The 19,376-nt window shown below is 39.0% G+C and overlaps 1 pseudogene; it reads right to left on the reverse strand.

The window, feature by feature from the left end:
- Positions 1–11,355: 11,355 nt before the first annotated feature.
- LOC137809670 (probable LRR receptor-like serine/threonine-protein kinase At3g47570) lies at positions 11,356–14,608 on the reverse strand (annotated as a pseudogene).
- Between the last annotated feature and the right edge of the window lie 4,768 nt (positions 14,609–19,376).

Genomic DNA, 19,376 nt, shown 5'->3' on the forward strand with positions numbered 1-19,376 from the left:
AACCCCATGCATGCATCACTTCGTGAAGATTGTTGGATTCTTTTGAGAATTGTTCCTGTTGAACGGTGTGGGAGACCATGCAATTCATTGACTGAGAGCAACACCAAGACCAACCCCTTTGATCTATTTAAAACGTACTTCAACGTCCTCAATTCACACATACGTTGTCTCTCACAGTTTCAATTTGCCTCTGTCCAACATACCTCTTTCCATTATCTGCAAAAATGTCGCATTCCAATCCGGAGCTGTCACGAATAATTTGGAACAGAGACCCCATAGCCGTTTTCACCACCATGAGTTTCCCAAATGAGGTACGTTAATTAAGTGCTGATGTTGTATTCATTTCCCAATTGCCAATGTAAACATAATTATGAAGTCTATCTAATGTGCTTTCATGAGGAATTATTGAAGGAATATGGCCATGTAGATCGTTTGTTTGCCATAAACAATCAAGCCAACCTCGAAAGGCATTGGGTGCTAGCGGATGCGGCAGGAATCATTCATCATCTTGAATATAATGAAGACTTATTGGATCCAAGGTTGACTAACGGGTGGATGGAAATAAGGAACTTCTATAGGTTGCTTGGTCACCACCACATATTAATTGGATATGTTAGTGCCAAACGATGGGGAAGTTGCTATGAACGATTTTTGTGTGACATTGCATCAACAGAAGCTATGTTCCAGGGTCAGTTTGCTCATTACATGCTTACCCTGAATGCATAAGTTTATAACGACGATTATATGGTAATATATGTTATACTTTTTCAATTTACTTAAAAATATACAACTTTTATCCCACAAGTTTATGATTGCAAATTGTTTGTATGTGTGGGCAGATTGTGTCTGGAGAAGGTCTTGGAAATTATATCCGGGATTCAGATTTCAGACACTACATCGTATGTGGACCACTAACTGATGAAATATTTGTAGTCGAGGCATCACCAACCTCATCCAACACTTTCTACCTTGGACCTCTATGGAATGAGTTTTGTACGTTAAACAAAATTCAAGAAGGGGACCACATTATCTTTGAGTTCCAAATAGATGTCCCAAATGAACGCATCAGAGTTATGCTTTGTGACTAATATGTCTTGAATTTTTTAATATTTTGAATAATTTAGTATTATGTTAGGTTAATATCGCATGTAGTAATTCACAATATTAATAGACTTCATTTACTTATTGCTTGCCATTCAGTGTCTATTAATTTGTTAAGAACACCACACTCACCCTAAAAAAGTGGTTACCCCAGTGTGTGTAACTAGTTACCTGTGTTGCCTTGGCTGGCATGAACCCTTGACAGTACCACCTGCATCCAATTATCCATGAATGACTTACTCACCACCCCCCAGCACATAAATGGCACCCTCACACCCCGAACACTCAACATTGCCCTTCACACACCCTTGGACCAACCAAGGACTTGCTCAACCCCCACTTTCGTCCACAATTAGTCTCAGAGAAAAAAGTGGTTACCCCTGTGTCTGTAACTGGTTACCTGTGTTGCCTTGCCTAGCATGAACCCTTGACAGTACCACCTTCATCAAATCATCCACGAATAACTTCATCACCATCCCCCCATCACAAAAATGGCACCCTCAAACCTCGAACACTCAACATTTCTCTTCACACACTCTTGGACCAACCAAGGACTTGCCCAACCCACACTTTTGTCCACAATTATTCTCAGGTAAAAGAGTGGTTACCCCCGTGTGTGTAACTGGTTACATGTGTTGCCATGCCTGGCATTAACCCTTCACAGTACCACCTGCATCCAATCATCCACGAATGACTTCCTCACCACCCCCCAACACAGAAATGGCACCCTCACACCCGGATACTCAACATTGCCATTCACACACCCTTGGACGAACCAAGGACTTGCCCAACCCCCACTTTCGTCCACAATTAGTGTTAGGGAAAAAAGTGGTTACCCCTGTGTGTGTAACTGGTTACCTGTGTTGCCTTGCCTGGCATGAACCCTTGACAGTACCACCTGCATCCAATCATCCACGAATGACTTCCTCACCACCCTCCTAGCACAAAAATGGCACCCTCACACCCCAGACACTCAACATTGCCCTTCACACACCCTTGGACTAACCAAGGACTTGTCCGACCCCCACTTTCGTCCACAATTAGTCTCAGGGAAAAAAAGTGGTCACCCCTGTGTGTGTAACTGGTAACCTGTGTTGCCTTGGCTGGCATGAACCCTTCACAGTACCACCTGCATCCAATCATACACGAATGACTTCCTCACCACCCCCTACCACAGAAATGGCACATTCACACACCAGACACTCCACATTGCCATTCACACACCCTTGGACCAACCAAGGACTTCCCAACCCCCACTTTCGTCCACTACCAGTCTCAGGGAAAAAAATGGCTACGTCGATGTCTGTAACTGGTTATCTGTGTTGCCTTGCCTGGCATGAACCTATGACAGTACCACCTGCATCCAATCATCTAGTAATGACTTCCTCACCACCCTCCCAACACAGAAATGGCAGCCTCTCACCCCGTCAACATTGCTTTTCACACACCCTCGGACCAACCAACGACTTGCCCAACCCCCACATTTGTTCACAATTAGTCTCAGGGAAAAAAAGTGGTTACTCTTCTGTGTGTAACTGGTTACCTGTGTTGCCTTGCCTGGCATGAACCCTTGACAGTACCACCTGCATCCAATCATCCACTTATGACTTCCTCACCACCCCCCCTAACACACAAATGGCACCCTCACACCCCGGACACTCAACAATGGCCTTCACACACCCTTGGACCAACTAAGGACTTGCCCAACCCCCACTTTCGTCCACAAATAGTCTCAAGGAAAAAATTGTTTCCCTTGTGTGTGGAACTAGTTACCTGTGTTACCTTGCCTGACATCAACCCTTCACAATACCACATGCATCCAATAAACCACGAATGACTTCCTCAACACCCTCCCAACACAGAAATGGCACCCTCACACCCCGAACACTCAACATTGCCCTTCACACACCCTTGGACCAACTACGGACTTGCCCAACCCCCACTTTCGTCCACAACTAGTCTTAGGGAAAAAATTGTTACCCTTGTGTGTGTAACTGGTTACCTGTTGCCTTGGATGGCATGAACCCTTCACAGTACTACCAACTCCAATTAACCACGAATGACTTCCTCAATACCCTCCCACCACAGAAATGGCACCCTCGCACCCCGGACACTCAACATTGCCCTTCACACACCATTGGAACAACCAAAGACTTGCCCAACCCCCACTTTCGTCCACAATTAGTCTCAGGGAAAAAAACGGTTACTCATGTGTGTGAACTGGTTACTTGTGTTGCCTTGCCTGGCATAAACACTTCACAGTACCACCTTCATCCAATAATCCACGAATGAATTCCTCACCACCCCCCAGCACAGAAATGGCACCCTCACACCCCGGACACTCAACATTGCCCTTGACACACCCTTGGAAAAACCAAGGACTTGCCCAACCCCCACTTTCGATCACAACTAGTCTTAGGGAAAAAAGTGGTTACCCCTGTGTGTGTAACTGGTTACCTGTGTTGCCTTGCCTGACAAGAACCCTTCACAGAACCACCTGCATCCAATCAACCACAAATGACTTTCTCAACACCCTCCCAGCACAGAAATGGCATCCCCACACCCCGGACACTCAACATTGCCTTTCACACCACTTTCGACCCACCAAGGACTTGCCCAACTCCCACTTTCGTCCACAATTAGTCTCAAGAAAAAAGTGGTTACCCGCGTGTGTGTAACTGGTTATCTGTATTGCCTTGCCTAACATGAACCATTGACAGGACCACCTACATCCAATCATCCACAAATGACTTCCTCACCACCCTCCCAACACAGAAATGGCACCCTCACACCCCGGACACTCAACATTGCCCATCACACACCCTTGGACCAATGAAGGACTTGCCCAAACCCCACTTTCGTCCACAATTAGATTCAGGGAAAAAACTGGTTACCCTTGTATGTGTAATTGGTTACCTGTGTTGCCTTGCCTAACATGCACCTTTGACAGTACCACCTGCATCCAATCATCCACGAATGACTTCCTCACCACCCCAGCACAGAAATGGCACCCTCACACCCCGAACACTCAACATTGCCCTTCACACATCCTTGGACCTTGCCCAACCCCCACTTTCGTCCACAATTAGTTTCATGAAAAAAACGGGTTACCCCTGTGTGTGTAACTGGTTACCTGTGTTGCCTTTTCTGGCATGAACCCTTGACATTACCACATGTATCCAATCATCCACAATTGACTTCCTTACCACCCTTCCAGCACAGAAATGGCACCCACACACCCCGACCACTCAACATTCCCTTTCACACACCCTTGGACCAACCAAGGACTTTCCCAACCCCCACTTTCATCCACAATTATTCTCAGGGAAAAAAGTGGTTACCCTTGTGTATGTAACTAGTTACCCGTGTTGCCTTGCCGGGCATGAACCCTTGACAGTACCACTAGCATCCAATCATTCTCGAATGACTACTGCACCCCCCAGCACAGAAATGGCACCCTCACATCCTGGACACTCAACATTGCCCTTCACACATCCTTGGACCAACCAAGGACTTGCCCAACCCCCACTTTCGTCTACAATTAGTCTCAAGGAAAAAAGTGGTTACCCTTGTGTGTGTAACTGGTTACCTGTGTTGTCTTGCCTGGCATGAACCCTTGACTGTACCACCTGCATCCAATCATCCACAAATGACTTCCTCACCACCCCCTAGCACAGAAATGGCACCCTCACACCCCGGACACTCAACATTGCCCTTCACACACCCTGAGACCAATCAAGGACTTGCCCAACCCCCTCTTTCGTCCACAATTAGTGTTAGGGAAAAAGTGGTTACCCCTGTGTGTGTAACTTAGCTGTGTTGCCTTGCTTGGCATGAACCCTTAACAGTACCACCTGCATCCAATCATCCACGAATGACTTCCTCACCACCCCCCCAGCACAGAAATGGCACCCTCACACTCCGGACACTCAACATTGCCCTTCACACACTCTTGTCATTCAAATATTCATTACATATTTGTAAGTTATTTCGTTTTCACCTACTTCTGTCTTATTTATAGGCAAAGTAATGAAACATGAAATCACAAATGATATTTCAAAATCAATAATTAAAGTTATACATATATAACATGAAATACTCATTGTAAGTTTTACATATGTATAGTTCTCTGAATAAAATGCAAACCCATGTACAAAAACATTTACTTATTACAAGTTACAAATTTCAATGACAACTTGAACTCTATATCCTATCCTAATAATCAAACATTGTAGTGTGTCACTTTTTTCAACCCTTCAACTCTATATTTGACAGCAATTGTTGACGATGGATATTGTCTTCGTGAAGCACCCATTTGCAAACCAACTTCTGCCGCAAACTTTGAATTTCAACCTGAGCAGCCAACATCTCAAATTAATATATACACTTGTGCCTTAAAAGACAAACAAAAACATATATAAATCTAATGAAAGTAAAATCACCTGAAGTATCTTATGGCATATTGTTGTTGTCAAACTTCTGGACTTCATCCCATAAATTCATATATTTAAGGACCATGAGCCCACAATCATAACTGAAAAATGTCAACCACAACGACAACAATCAGTTCAACATAAACGTATGTACCCTTAATTACATCGTACTACAAAATGGATAACTACTCACTTATTTGGTTGTAATGGAACCTTTGGTTCAATAATGTTGGGAGGAACATCCATTCCAATGATACTAAACATATGTTGAAGTCTTTGTGCCTGGCCAAATACAATCAATTTCAAAAACACAAAAAAAGCATACAACAAAAATGAATTAATATTTTACATTTCACGAACAATACACGTTTACTTAGCAACATACATTCCATAGCTTTATTAATACGTTTGCGTGACCGATCATTGTGCCCAAGGGAATCCAATACAAAGAACTCCTTACTGTCACACTTAACCACATAACACCACCAGTGGTCATCATGCACAAATGGTACAAAGACCTACGTTTCAGCAAAACAATGGTCACCATCCATGTTTATAAAGTACGTAATCATCTAATTTTTATGTATATGTTGGAATCTGGCAGTCACAAATTCAGTATGTGATATATGTTGGAATTCAAAGATGCCATTCTGGAAATAAACTTTGTAATCCTTTGCAACCCAAACCCACAATTTCGATTTTGGGTTCTTCATTTCTTCAATAATAGTACTCTGTAATGAAATGGAATGACAAAATTACAAAAACACTATAAATCTATGAATGAAAGAACAAATATATTACACATACTGCAAAAAAGGACTAAATAAAAAGCGTTTGACCTTGCCACTTCCACTTTTTTTTGTTTCATCATACATCATTGTACTACATGCAAACAACATAACCTACAAGCAATAATCATCGGTTAATTTTATATCAAACTTTATATGAGAAATGTTTACAATAAATTTTACCATGTTGTCGACTTTCCCTCTAGGCCTAAGGGAATGGATGTCAGCTTGTGTCAAGATCTGCTTATTCACCTCTACGACAACTCTACACACACAAAAAAAACATTATATAACATACCATGATTTTACTACAGAACCCTAAAACTTCACACTTTAATATTCACAAACCTATTATTGTCTCCATCAAAACCACAGGTCAAAGTCTGGTAAATAAGTTGACAATCAACACCATGATGGGTCTTACCGGTATTTCTTGGAGTTGGTGTCTTGTATGATGATGACTCCACATTATCGTCGCCCTTAAAAACTTGATCTTGTAGAAGTCTTATTTTGTCTTCAATGGCGGTAATGCGATTGTCATTTTCCTTAGCCTTTTCTTTGCACTTTTGTTGGAACTTTCGTAGTTCACACAAAATCCTGTCCAAATCAATGCAAGTGAAGGAGGATTCTTCATTTTCAAACAATTTTGGTGATGACTCTCGACCAAAATTTCGTGCTTCAACCACTACGTCCAACACCTCTTCTTCCTCTGATAGACCCCAATCCCATATAATCTAAATTTTTTTTCCAATAAACTGATTTACAAAAGTGAAAACCACACCTTCAAAATGAGGAAATAAGAATAACCATTTAGTTCATAAAAAAGTTCAAAATACCTTATTCGAAGCAAATGCAACATGTATTTTGCTTGATCGGTCATTTACACATGGTCAGGCAAGAACACATTGAAAAGAACATGTTGGACTCCCATCACCAACACCCACATGTTGAACTGTCCACAACTGTTACAATGAGAAAAGTTTTTTTTTTAAATTATTTTCAATTTCAACAATACAAGATTTCTCCTTCACTTCCACAATGAAAATATGGATAAACCACTTCAACTAACCTACAGCACAACAACACATCCAGCTAGGTATACTCTGGCTGAATTTTTTTGCTTGTTCAAAGTTTCAGAAGCACGCGCTAGACTGATAACAAGTAACCTGTGGACGACTTCACCCCAGTTGTACATACTCAAAGAATCTAACTTATCTAACAAAGTAAACGGAAAACTACAAAAAGACCTAGATGTTCGAGGAAAATATAAAATAGCAAACCCAAGCAATATATACAATTTACAAATACATCAACATCTTTTTCTTTTTTTTTTTTTACTATCATTCAACTTCCTCACAATACCAACAATTGTAATGTCCTCAGAACCAAATAATATTTTAACAAGGCCCCTTCATCATCTTGTAATTCAACTTTTATACCACTAATTCCTAATCCCGAACTAATACAGACATCAAAAGTACTAAATGGCACAAGATGTTGCCTTATCCTAAAACATTGGTCCTCAGCAGACCACCTCCTAACCAACTCCTTCAAAATAGTACTTGAAATATTTAATGGTTGTTCCAATCAGAGCAACCATTTAAACGGTGTACTTTCAATCCTCTTACTTTGGGAAGAAGATAACATACCATTAATCTGAATGATATGTTCTATACATACCCTGTGTCTCACCCTAATGTGCAATTGTAAACAATAAACTGATTACTTGCTTTACAAAAGAACAAGAAACAATATATACCTTGTAAGATAAACATACATTAACTTCGTTCACACCATACTTGTCTGCCATTTCTTTTCCTTCAAAAAGAAACCTAACATGGACAACACAAAAAATGAGCAAACAGAACAAATGGTGAACCACAAAAACTCCAAATGAACGAACCAAAACACATCACAACAAAGGAAAGAACACATACTCACCAAGACAATACGAACACGAACACCAACAAACGCAACAAACCCCAAAACGAGGTCAATGTCAGAACAAAGACGAAGGGAAACGAAAGTAAACACCCACAACCCAATCAGAAATCCAACAAAACGGATAAACTGAAAATAACTCAACCTCAAGCACTGCACCCGAAAAAGAGAGAAGGCAGCGACACTTAATTTGACCTAAATTTGAAACGTATTACAGAAGGAGCAAACAGAACAAACCCCAAACGAAATCACTGTCAGAACAAAGACGAAGGGAAACGGAAGTAAAAACCCACAACCCAATCAGAAATCCAACAAAACGGATAAACTGAAAACAACTCAACCTCCAGCACTGCACCCGAAAAAGAGAGAAGGCAGCGGCACTTAATTTGACCTAAATTTGAAACGTATTACAGAGGGAGCAAACAGAACAAACCCCAAACGAAATCACTGTCGGAACAAAGACGAAGGGAATCAGAACCCCACACCCACAACCCAGTCGAAAATCCAACAAAACGGATAAACTGAAAACAACTCAACCTCAAGCACTGCACCTGAAAAAGAGAGATGGCAGCGACGCTTAATTTGACCTAAATTTGAAATGTATTACAGAGTGAGCAAACAGAACAAACCCCAAACGAAATCACTGTCAGAACAAAGACGAAGGGAATCGGAACCCCACACCCACAACCCATTAGGAAATCCAACAAAACGGAAAAAGTGAAAACAACTCAACCTCAAGCACTGCACTCGAAAAAGAGAGAAGGCAGCGACAATTAATTTTACCTAAATTTGAAATGTTACAGCAGTTTTCACAACCACCCGGTGTATGCGCATCACAAACAAGTTCAAAAATGCTACGACGGTTATCACTACCAACCGCTGTAAAGCACTCCCCTAAAAACACTTGCCACGTCATCGAACGCAAACTCACTTTGCCATGTCACCCCTCGATGCCACGCCTATGCAACGCCGTGCCACTTATGCAGCGTCAAAAGTGTGTTAGGTGCAAAGAGTGTTAATATATCGGGATCCAAATGAGAAGCAAACACCATTTTTTAAAAATAAGTTCAAAAATAAAAATAGAGAGAAAGCAATATTTACAATTAATGAAAAATTATGGCCTAGCTCGTTCCTTGCATTGAACAAAGTACAAAATTATGTCAGCAGGTACTTCCTTTTAATTCTTTATTAACATATTTGGATTTTATATTAAAATTTAAGGGGTGGGATAATATTTACTTCTATTTTTTTTATTTTCATTTTTCTTAAAACAATGTTTTAAAATTTTGGATAAAAAATGAAGAATAATTAAAATGGATTGAATTGTCTCCTGCCTATACTTATATATATAGGAATTATTTATCAATTTTATCCTTATATTAATATTTATTTTATTGTTTTATTTTTTAACATTTCAATCATTTCATATTTTTTAAGTATTTAATAAATAATTAATTATTTTTATAATTAATTAAAAACCTTTTTTTAGAACTAATATTTTATCATTTTTTAAAAAGTAGTTACCAATTTTAAATTGAATGTGAAGCAGTTTATTAAACATTTTGTACGAGGTGGAGCAGTTTTTTCCTCATATCTTCATCTTTCTTAAAAATCGTAGTTGTTATTCCTTCCTATCATTTAGTTTCTTATTTTTTTCTTTGAAAAAATATGAATGAATGACTTCACAGATGACTCAATCTGTGACTGTGAACGATGAGCAAAACAACTTATTCTTCTTCATTCCAATTACATCCTTCTTCATGGATCACCTATTCTTCTCATCACAAATGTGACATCGAAACTTCTCCAAATTCGTCAATACAATTTTAAGTCTATGATTTTTTACGCAATCTTTCTCGCGCGAGATATTGAAAAAGTTCACTGCATTATGGAGAAATGACTATTATGGAAGATTGAGTCTTCATAACTTGGATTTACAATTGTAACCTGTTGTTTGTCCTGTTTTTCGCAATCAGACCTTTAAAGTCATTGTTTGGGAGCAATGTTGTCTCTTCTTGACATTTTCATTTTTTATTCCTCTTTATCAAATTGTATCTCATTTCCTTTTATTTGTTTGTTCAACTAAATTGAGAATTATTAATAAATATAAGATATTCAATCGTTTTTTTTTCTTTATTGTTATAGTAATATTATTATGACTTTGGAAATACTAATAAAAAAAAAAATGCAGAGATACAAGCAAATACGTAAGTGCTTGAGCGTATGTGTTTTCACTAGTTTACAATAAACAAAATAGCTTGTGTTAAGTAGGTCTTAACCGTTTATTTTGTTGCTTTTTACTTAATATACACTTTGAAATAAAAACTAATCAACCAATTATCCCACCAAATTAGACATTTATATGGTTTTCATTATTTTTTATTGTTTTATTTGGTTTGTCTTAATCTCTAAATTTAATAATAAACCTAATGAGTGATAATGATTACTGAACAGGTTTATCCAAATCCAATTAGAATGATATGATATTTTGTATAAGCTTCTTAAAAGAGGACAAGTTAGACATAAATTCAGCAAAAACAACAAATAATAAAGTTATAAGTATAAAATTTAAAATAAAAATAGTAATTTATTTGTACTTAGAAGGTGTGGAACGTCAAATCTATCAATCAATTTGTTGATGTTAATGCGCAAAAGCGTTAAGTTCTTGAGATGAGAATTTTTTTGTGGAATATCTATTTGGTTTTGCTTGGGCAGGAAGTTCTCTTCCACCGATCAATATTGGTTCGGTTCTTTGGTTGTCGATCTATGTCTTTTGGGTATTCAATCTCTAGTATGTTATATATAGAAGATTAGATATTCTGATGTTTAAGTTAGAGTTTGAGATATAATAATTATATGATAAACACAAATAAATATGTATTTAGTGTAATGTTGATCAACTATAGCATAAATAGCAGAAAATGAAATTGTAATTGTAACTGCATAATCATGTGAAGTTAAGCATCTTGAACCCTCAATTTTATATTGCTACGTTTGGAAAGAAAAACTAATATCAGTGAAATAATTCAAAAAATAAAGTATACTGTTTTGCTACAACGTTTGTTCTCCCGCAAAATATAAGCAGGAAATTATGTCATGTTACATTGCAAGAAAAGTTTTTCTGATTTCACTTACCTCCCTAGTAACATCAACCTTCATTCTTTCTTTGGGAGATTCCATTGAACAAACAAGTCCAATTTTAAAGAGTGAAACTATACACTTTTCAACTGTTGGAGTAAGATTCTGACTGTTTTGTTCTTCTTCTTGGTTTAGTACAATGGATGGGTCCAGAACCTGTAGAAGATTATCAGGAAGTGAGCTTTCCACAAAGGTATGCAAATGTTGACCATCTTCAAATATTTCATCTATTGGTCTTCTTCCTTTAAGCATCTCCAAAAGAAGAATCCCAAAACTGTACATGTCACCATCTGTAGACACCTCAGAACCCATTCCATACTCCAAGAAAATATAGCAAACATTTTCATACTTTGTTATCAGTGAATATCTATCAAGTTTTCACTAAAAGATAGAGGAATTCAAATTTCAAAGAAGCGTTTGTTCAAGAGTTTAGAACAAACCTGGAGGAACATAGCCGAGAGTACCCTTTATGACAATTGTACTTGTGAGCTGAGAACTGGTACCATTGATTGTTGAGAAAAGCCTTACTAGGCCAAAATCACTGACTTGAGCAATCATGTCATCATCAAGAAGGACATTGCTGGCTTCAAATCACAATGAACGATCAACTGCTCACATTCTTAATGAAGATAATGTAAAGCAGAAGCAACATCAATCATGATATTTAATCTTTGATAAAGGTTCAATGTTCTTGAATGTTCTGCACTTAATGTGCTTTGATGCAACCATTGCTCTAAGTTTCCATTTTTCATGTACTAAAAAATCAGAGCTTTAAATTCCTGACATTTGTAGTCTATTCCAGAACAGCATGTTAAAATTGGAACTACATTTCGATGTTTAATATTTTTTAGTGCATTGCATTCAGCGATGAAACTCTTTTGAGATCCTCTTTTTTGAAGGTTCAAGACTTTTATGGCAACAACTCTCTTCTGGCCTAAGAATTCCTTTGTAGACAAAGCTAAAATTCCAAGAGCCTATCAAATTTGTGATTGAGAACCCATTGGTTGCGTTGTGTGGGCTTTGATATGAAACTTTAGGCAGTTGCTGGTGAATCCGAAGATGGTTTCTTATTCCTCATCCGATGGATAGTTAGAATACTTGCAATGATGAGAAGAAAAGCGACTGCGCTAACTATCGTTGCTATCAACATGAATGGATGAAGTTTTGCAAGTTTCTTACCATCGACAGGGCATGGTGGTAGATGCAGTTCTGAAATACCTCCACAGAGATTTTTGTTCCCAGTGACCACTAACGCACTAGCATTTTGAAAGACACCTCCCTGCGGTACCTCACCAACCAACATGTTAAGAGACACATTGAAGTATTGTAAGACAGAAATTTTCTGCAGATCATTAGGAATTGATCCACCCAAGCTGTTTTGTGAGAGGTCTAAACTTCGAAGTCCTTTGAGTGATGCCAAAGAGGGTGGTATGATTCCATTTAAAGAATTCCCTTTCAAATTGAGGTACTACAACACTATGCATTCTCCTATAGATAGAGGAATGTTACAAGACAGATTATTCTCAGACATATCTAAGTAACCAAGGTTTTTAAGGTTTCCCACTTCTACTGGTATGCTACCATTCAACAAGTTTTGTGATAAATCCAAGGAGGTTGTTAGAGAGGAAATACTGAAAAGCTCTACGGGAATGGTTCCTGTAAGGTTGTTTCTTGAAAGTACTAAGTGTTGCAACCTTTGGCAGTTTCCTATATTTGGAGGAATCTTTCCATGTAACATATTTTTTCCACATCCAAGTGAAACAATTGACTTAGGTTCCCAATGAAGGCTCCTATTCCCCCTGATAACTTGTTTCTACCTAACCTCAACTTTTGCATATTCTGAAGCTTACCAAAAGTTGTAGGGATAGTTCCATCTATGGAGTTACCAGTCATGGACAAGAGAACTAAACCAATGAGGTTTCCTATCGCAGAAGGGATTTCTCCTACTATATGATTGCCTCCCTGATATAGTTCGTTGAGTTGCATAGATAAATTGCCCCAAGAATTTGGCAAATGACCTCCAAAATTATTGAAGCCTATATCTATCATTTGCAACTGTCTACAGTTTGTCAATGATTTTAAAATGTCTAAATCATCAGTAGAATTGTCACCTAGATTGTTCCCAGAAAAAGATAGATATCGAAGATCCTGTAACTTGCTCAGACTAGGAACTTGTCCTGTTAAATAGTTATTATCAGCATCAAGAATTGAAAGGAAAGATGCATTGTGATGGAAGGTGGGATTGAACCTATGATTTGGTTGTTAGAAATTAGAAGTTTGTGAAGATTGGGGAGAGTGTGGAAGATGTTGGTGGGAAGAGAGCCATTAAGTTGATTGTTTGTAGCTGAGATTATATTAAGAGATGAGATGTTGTAGAGACAGGTAGGAAATGTGCCTCTCAGTTTGTTGAGGTGAAATGCTATCCATGTCAAGCTTTTGAGACTACATATTTCATGTGGAATAGATCCCTCTAAGTTGTTTCCTTCTACAGAAAGAAGTGTTAGAGATGAAAGATTTCCCATGAATGATGGGATTCCTCCAGTAAACTCGTTATTTGAAAGGATCAAGTGTTGAAGCTTTCGAAGTGAGCCAATTTCTATAGGTATTTTGTGAATAAAATTGTTCCCACCTAGATGTAAAAACTTGAGATTAGTGCAACCTGTCAAGTTTGTAGTGATTTCTCCAACCAATGAATTATTTCCTACAGAAAGGTTATGCAGTTGTGACAATCGCCCCAATTTTGGTGGGATTTCACCATAGAAGTTGATGCTTCTCATATAAGATAGATTACCAATGTATCCCTGCAAGTTTAACTCTGAAACTCTTTGATGCTTTAAATTATGTTGGAGATCCTACATCGACTAAAAATTAAAGCATTTCATAATATATAAGTGGGTGCAAACCTCACTTTATAAACTGATTTTGTAAAGATTGAGTTAGGTTTAAAGTTCATTTTATAATAGATTACATTGATTCCATGCCACTTACAAAAGTGAGTAGAAGTATTCCAAGAGAGAAAGATTCCATGTGTGGATTAGAGAGTATGGATTTTCTGAATTCAAGCAGTGGCATGTGATCAGTCTCATTTTCTGATGCCTGATGCAACCAGTTTTGGGATAATCCATTGTGAGTTTAACGTTAATAGAGAACAAAGAGGTGGACATATATAGACCAAAATGCAAGTAACACGAGAGAAAAATACTTCATTTTGATGAAAATTGGAGGCTGCTTGATGGTGGTATTGCTATTCTTAGATCACTTTATATAAATTGGTAATTGGATGACATAATAGAAGAAGCACCTTTTTTGAATACCATCATTAAAATCATGTCAACCCAACGGAAGAAAAGCTCAAATCAAGAGAATAACCAATTGCCAAATACAGATAATTTGTGTATATGCCAGGAAAATAAATCCAAGAAATAATGAGTTATCCATAACAAACATCCCACGATTCCACACACAAAAGTCTTTCATCATAGCCAATGGGATTTACTAATGGCCATTGCATCTGTTACAGTGCCAAATGGTTAATAAGTAAGAAGAAATTGAACTTTAAAAAGAATGGAAGGTTCCATGGCAGGCCTAGTTATCATAAAGAAATACAAGTTGTAGAAGGTATTAAAGTATTAAACCAACAATAGTAGTTTAAACTCTTAATACAATCACAGGTTTTTCAGAGATACAAATGAGAAAATATATGTACATTTCATTATCTGATCCATCTAATTGCAATGTGTAGAAAAGGTTGACTAGTTTAATGAATATTGTGCTACAAGCAAAGTAATGAACATTGTTAGAACAAGTTTTGACTTCTGAGGAATAGGTTTTTTATGCCTACTAGGAGTTTGTGTAACTTACTCATTGATTAGATTCTTAAAGTATTATCCTGCTTCAGTGTCTTTCATAAAAACTGTGTAAAAATATTTTATATATGAGAATTGTCACCTTCAATTGGTTTACTTATAACACAATTCGATTGAAGGAAAAAAAGAGTAAGAAAACAGACACAAATATGATTTATTTATTCTTATTAAAAAGAACAAGAAAAAATGACAGGTAAATACATTTTTTTAATCTCTCTCATTCTTTTTCTATATTTCTTCGTACCAAACACTTTTATTTATATCATATTTCTCATTTATTTGTATGGATCACTTTATTTTATTTTTTTTATTTCTGTCCCGACCAGTTTTCGGTCATCGATCCCAGTAACTAACCTCAGACATCGCGCACCAAGGCCTGATAAGTGGAAGGGGTCACGTAAGCTGGGTCCCAGATGCACCTGTCAGAAGATTAGTGAGACTTCGGGCATCAATAACATAAGACCCCGATGTTGGAGATCGACATCGGTCCTTACCAACAGAAGGAGAGATCAAACATCGGTGGTCTGAACGTCATGTTGAACCACGTAAGGAGGGTCCCAGAACTATCCTAAATCATCAGTTAGAACATTAGATATGAGGGAAGCCTAAGTCACAAAGGATCCATGCACGTGGTGTGTACAACGCATACAGGCGCGACACGTGAAAATAATCATTAGAGGCACTAAGAACCATTAGGGTTAGGGTTCCCAAAGGTAGATGCATGCATGGCACGTGAATACTTAGGGCACCCATAGAAACAGATGGCACTAGAGATTAGGTTATACTTAAAAAAAAATTCAATAAGATTGAGTTATACTTAAAATTTAAGTCTTGATATAAACATAAATATATTTTAAGTCTTGATATAAACATAAATATATTTTAAGTCTTGATATAAACATAAATATATTTCAAGTTTGAAACATAGTATTGTATTGTACAAAGCTCGACACTCTAGTATATGTGAACAATAGCTCGGTGCTCGGAAAAGGTAAGAGGCCAACTCGATTGTTGGGTCGAGCTAAGATTTATGTGACTGACCCAATTTTGATGGAAGGGCCCAAAGCGCATGGTAAGGTTGTCGTACGAGATACCCCTTATTTTCGTGCTAGTAGATATATATAATAGTAGTTATTATAATGTTTGTTATTATATTTATTGATATATTGTTGTTGCTACACGTAAATACATGTTGATAGTTGTTGTAAACCCTAAAGAAGATAGGGACGTGCAATTATAACAGAATGTTAGCCTGCGGTTAGCACCTGAAGATGATTGTTGCATGAGTGGTTATAAAAGGGGCATGAGACCCCAGATGAAGGTACGCTGTTTTTGCACACTAAACTGAGTTTTATTGATGCTTTGTGAGCCCTTACTAACTTGTGTGTCGGAGTGCCATCAATAGGTAGGGCGCCCTCTGTCACAATGGAGTCATACTCGAAGCAACTAAGAGAGACGTGACTCCAGACCTAGAAGGAGGTGTGTTCATCCTAGGTCAACCGACGAAGAAGTCAACCGGTAGGAACATTTGGAGCCCACCGTGGGGCACGCTAAAACTTGATCCCATCCACGTCTGCCGTTAAGTTCAAGTTTCGAGATGAAGATGAGAAACACGAGACAAGTACCAACGGGACAAGATGGAGGTATGGCTCCCACACTGCAGCAACTGATGGAGAGCCTAAGGGCTCTCCAGGAGGCCAACGAGCAGTCGAGACAAGAGCAGGAGAGACTACGAGAAGCCAATGAGCGGTTTGTGTTGGAGCAAGAAAGGTTGCGGGAAGAACTGCGCAAAACTCACGAGGAGTTGCGCAGGGATCTCCAGCAACATGACCGACGACCCCCAAGAGAACGGGAGGCGAGTTTGCATGAAAGGGACAACGCCGAACTATTCTCTCGGGCTATCATGGATGAAGTAGTGCCCATGCACTACGTGACCCCAAGATCACGTTCATGGGGGTAGAGGATCTAGAGACCCATCTTACAGCGTTTTATGCTCAAATGATCATCTCGAAAGGATCATATGCAATACGGTGTAAGATGTTCATGAGTACTTTTACAGGTACGACAATATAGTGGTTTAGTGGACTCCAAAGTGGCCACATTACTTCGTTTGCGCAATTCGCCAAACTGTTGAGAGAGCAGTTTTATATCAATCGGGTGAAGCCCCTAATGCTATACGGTCTTTTTAGCGTGCGACAAAGGGAGGGGGAGTCATTGCAAGACTATCTGAATCGATTCTGGGCTTTTACTGTGAAGCTCCAAACTCACGACAATAATGTCATGGTATCCGCCTTTGAGCAAGGGGTTGCTTCTGGACCGTTCTGCGATTCTCTGATCAGGAGAGACCAAACGCATGAAGTCCCCATCCATGCCGAGTTAAACACCATATCAGGAGGGTTCTTTGTAAGAGGTAGCACGACCACCAAACGCAAGCGGTACGTGAGGGCTGTGATGTCGTTGGAAACAGGGGATCAAGATGACGCTCCTGAACCCGATCTCTACTTCATAAAGGCCGATTTGGCGGACGTAGTTCCCCACGACAATGACCCAGTAGTGATATCGATCATCACAGTAGGAAGGAGAGTACACCGAGTTCTTATCGATCAAGGAAGCTCGACCGATGTAATGTTCTGGTCAACGTTCGTCAACCTGCGATTGTCCCCCAACCATTTGAGGCCTCATGACGGATGCCTAGTGGGCTTTGCAGGTGACCACGTGAAGGTGTAAGGGTATGTAGACCTAAGGACAACGTTCTCGAACGAGGAGACTGCCAGGACCATTGTCATCAGGTACGTTGTGGTTAATACTCCTTCTGCCTATAACTTGCTTTTGAGGAGACCCTCTATAAACAGGTTGGGTGTAGTAGCTTCAACAAAGCACATGAAGATGAGGCTACCGTCCGAGGAGGGGAAGGTGATCACGATTAGGTCGAACCAGAAAGCTGCTCGAAAGTGTTATGAGAGCAGCCTGAAGAACAGAAAGAGGTTGAACTCAACCTCCTTTGTGCATGAGGGGAAGGTGGATGAGGTGCTGGAGACCGAGGCCGGCAACCGATAGTGACCTGCACCTACTGGCAAGGTTCAGGAGCAGGAGATTGACGGAAAAATGTTCAAGCTCGGTGCCTCGATAGATCAAAGGTTACAGGATCAAATAGCCGAGGTGATAGTCCGGAAAGTGCATTTGCGTGGTCCTCAGCAGATATGTCGAGGATAGATCCCGATTTTCTTTGTCACAGGTTGACCATGGACACGAGGGTCAGGCTCGTGGTTCAAAGGAGGAGGAAGTTTAATGAAGAAAGACGCTTGATCATAAGGGCGGAAACTCAAAAGTTATTGAATGCTAACCACATCAGGGAAATCCAGTATCCTAAGTGGCTAGCAAATGTGGTGCTGGTACAGAAGTCCAATGGAAAGTGGAGGATGTGCGTCGATTTTACCAACCTAAAAAAATTCTGCCCCAATAACTCCTACCTGTTGCTGAATATCGACTTTTTGGTAGACAGCGCCTCGGGTTGTCGCCTGCTGAGATTTCTTGATGGAGATCAAGATCAAGAAGAGAAAGAAGCCGAAGATGAAGATGCTCAGAGGATTATCAGCTCATCATCTTTTTTACCTCAAAGGATTACAAGGAGCAAATTTAAAGAATTAGGAAGTAGTGGTCAAATGTTTTCTCTTTTTGTAGTATCTTTTGTATAAAATTTAAAAATGCTTAATATAGTGTTTAGGAAGGTGCTAAGAGGGAAATCTAAAGATACCTCTTGTGTAAAGCATCTTTAGATATTAGCTTTAGAAAATTCTAGAAAGGTATTCCTTCCTCCTTACCTTTAGGCGCTAGAAGTGGAAGAGTTACGAGGGAACCTTAGTTAGCTTCTTTTGTAAGCCTCTTGTACTTTCATGACCGGTCTTTCTCCTATATAACGAGGGCTTGAGTCTTTCTAATACAGATTTGATATTTTGAGTTTAGAAATTCTCCCAAATTGGTGAGTGATTGAGAGACTTGTGTCTTCTCTTATTCTAGTCTTATCTTGAGAGCAATCTTGGAACCTCAAGTGGCAGCATCTACACTCATCTTGAAGCTTTGCATCCTTAAAGTGACGTGTTCCTCTCCAA

The sequence above is a fragment of the Phaseolus vulgaris genome, chromosome 2, assembly GCF_000499845.2.
Source record: "Phaseolus vulgaris cultivar G19833 chromosome 2, P. vulgaris v2.0, whole genome shotgun sequence".
NCBI lineage: Eukaryota > Viridiplantae > Streptophyta > Magnoliopsida > Fabales > Fabaceae > Phaseolus > Phaseolus vulgaris.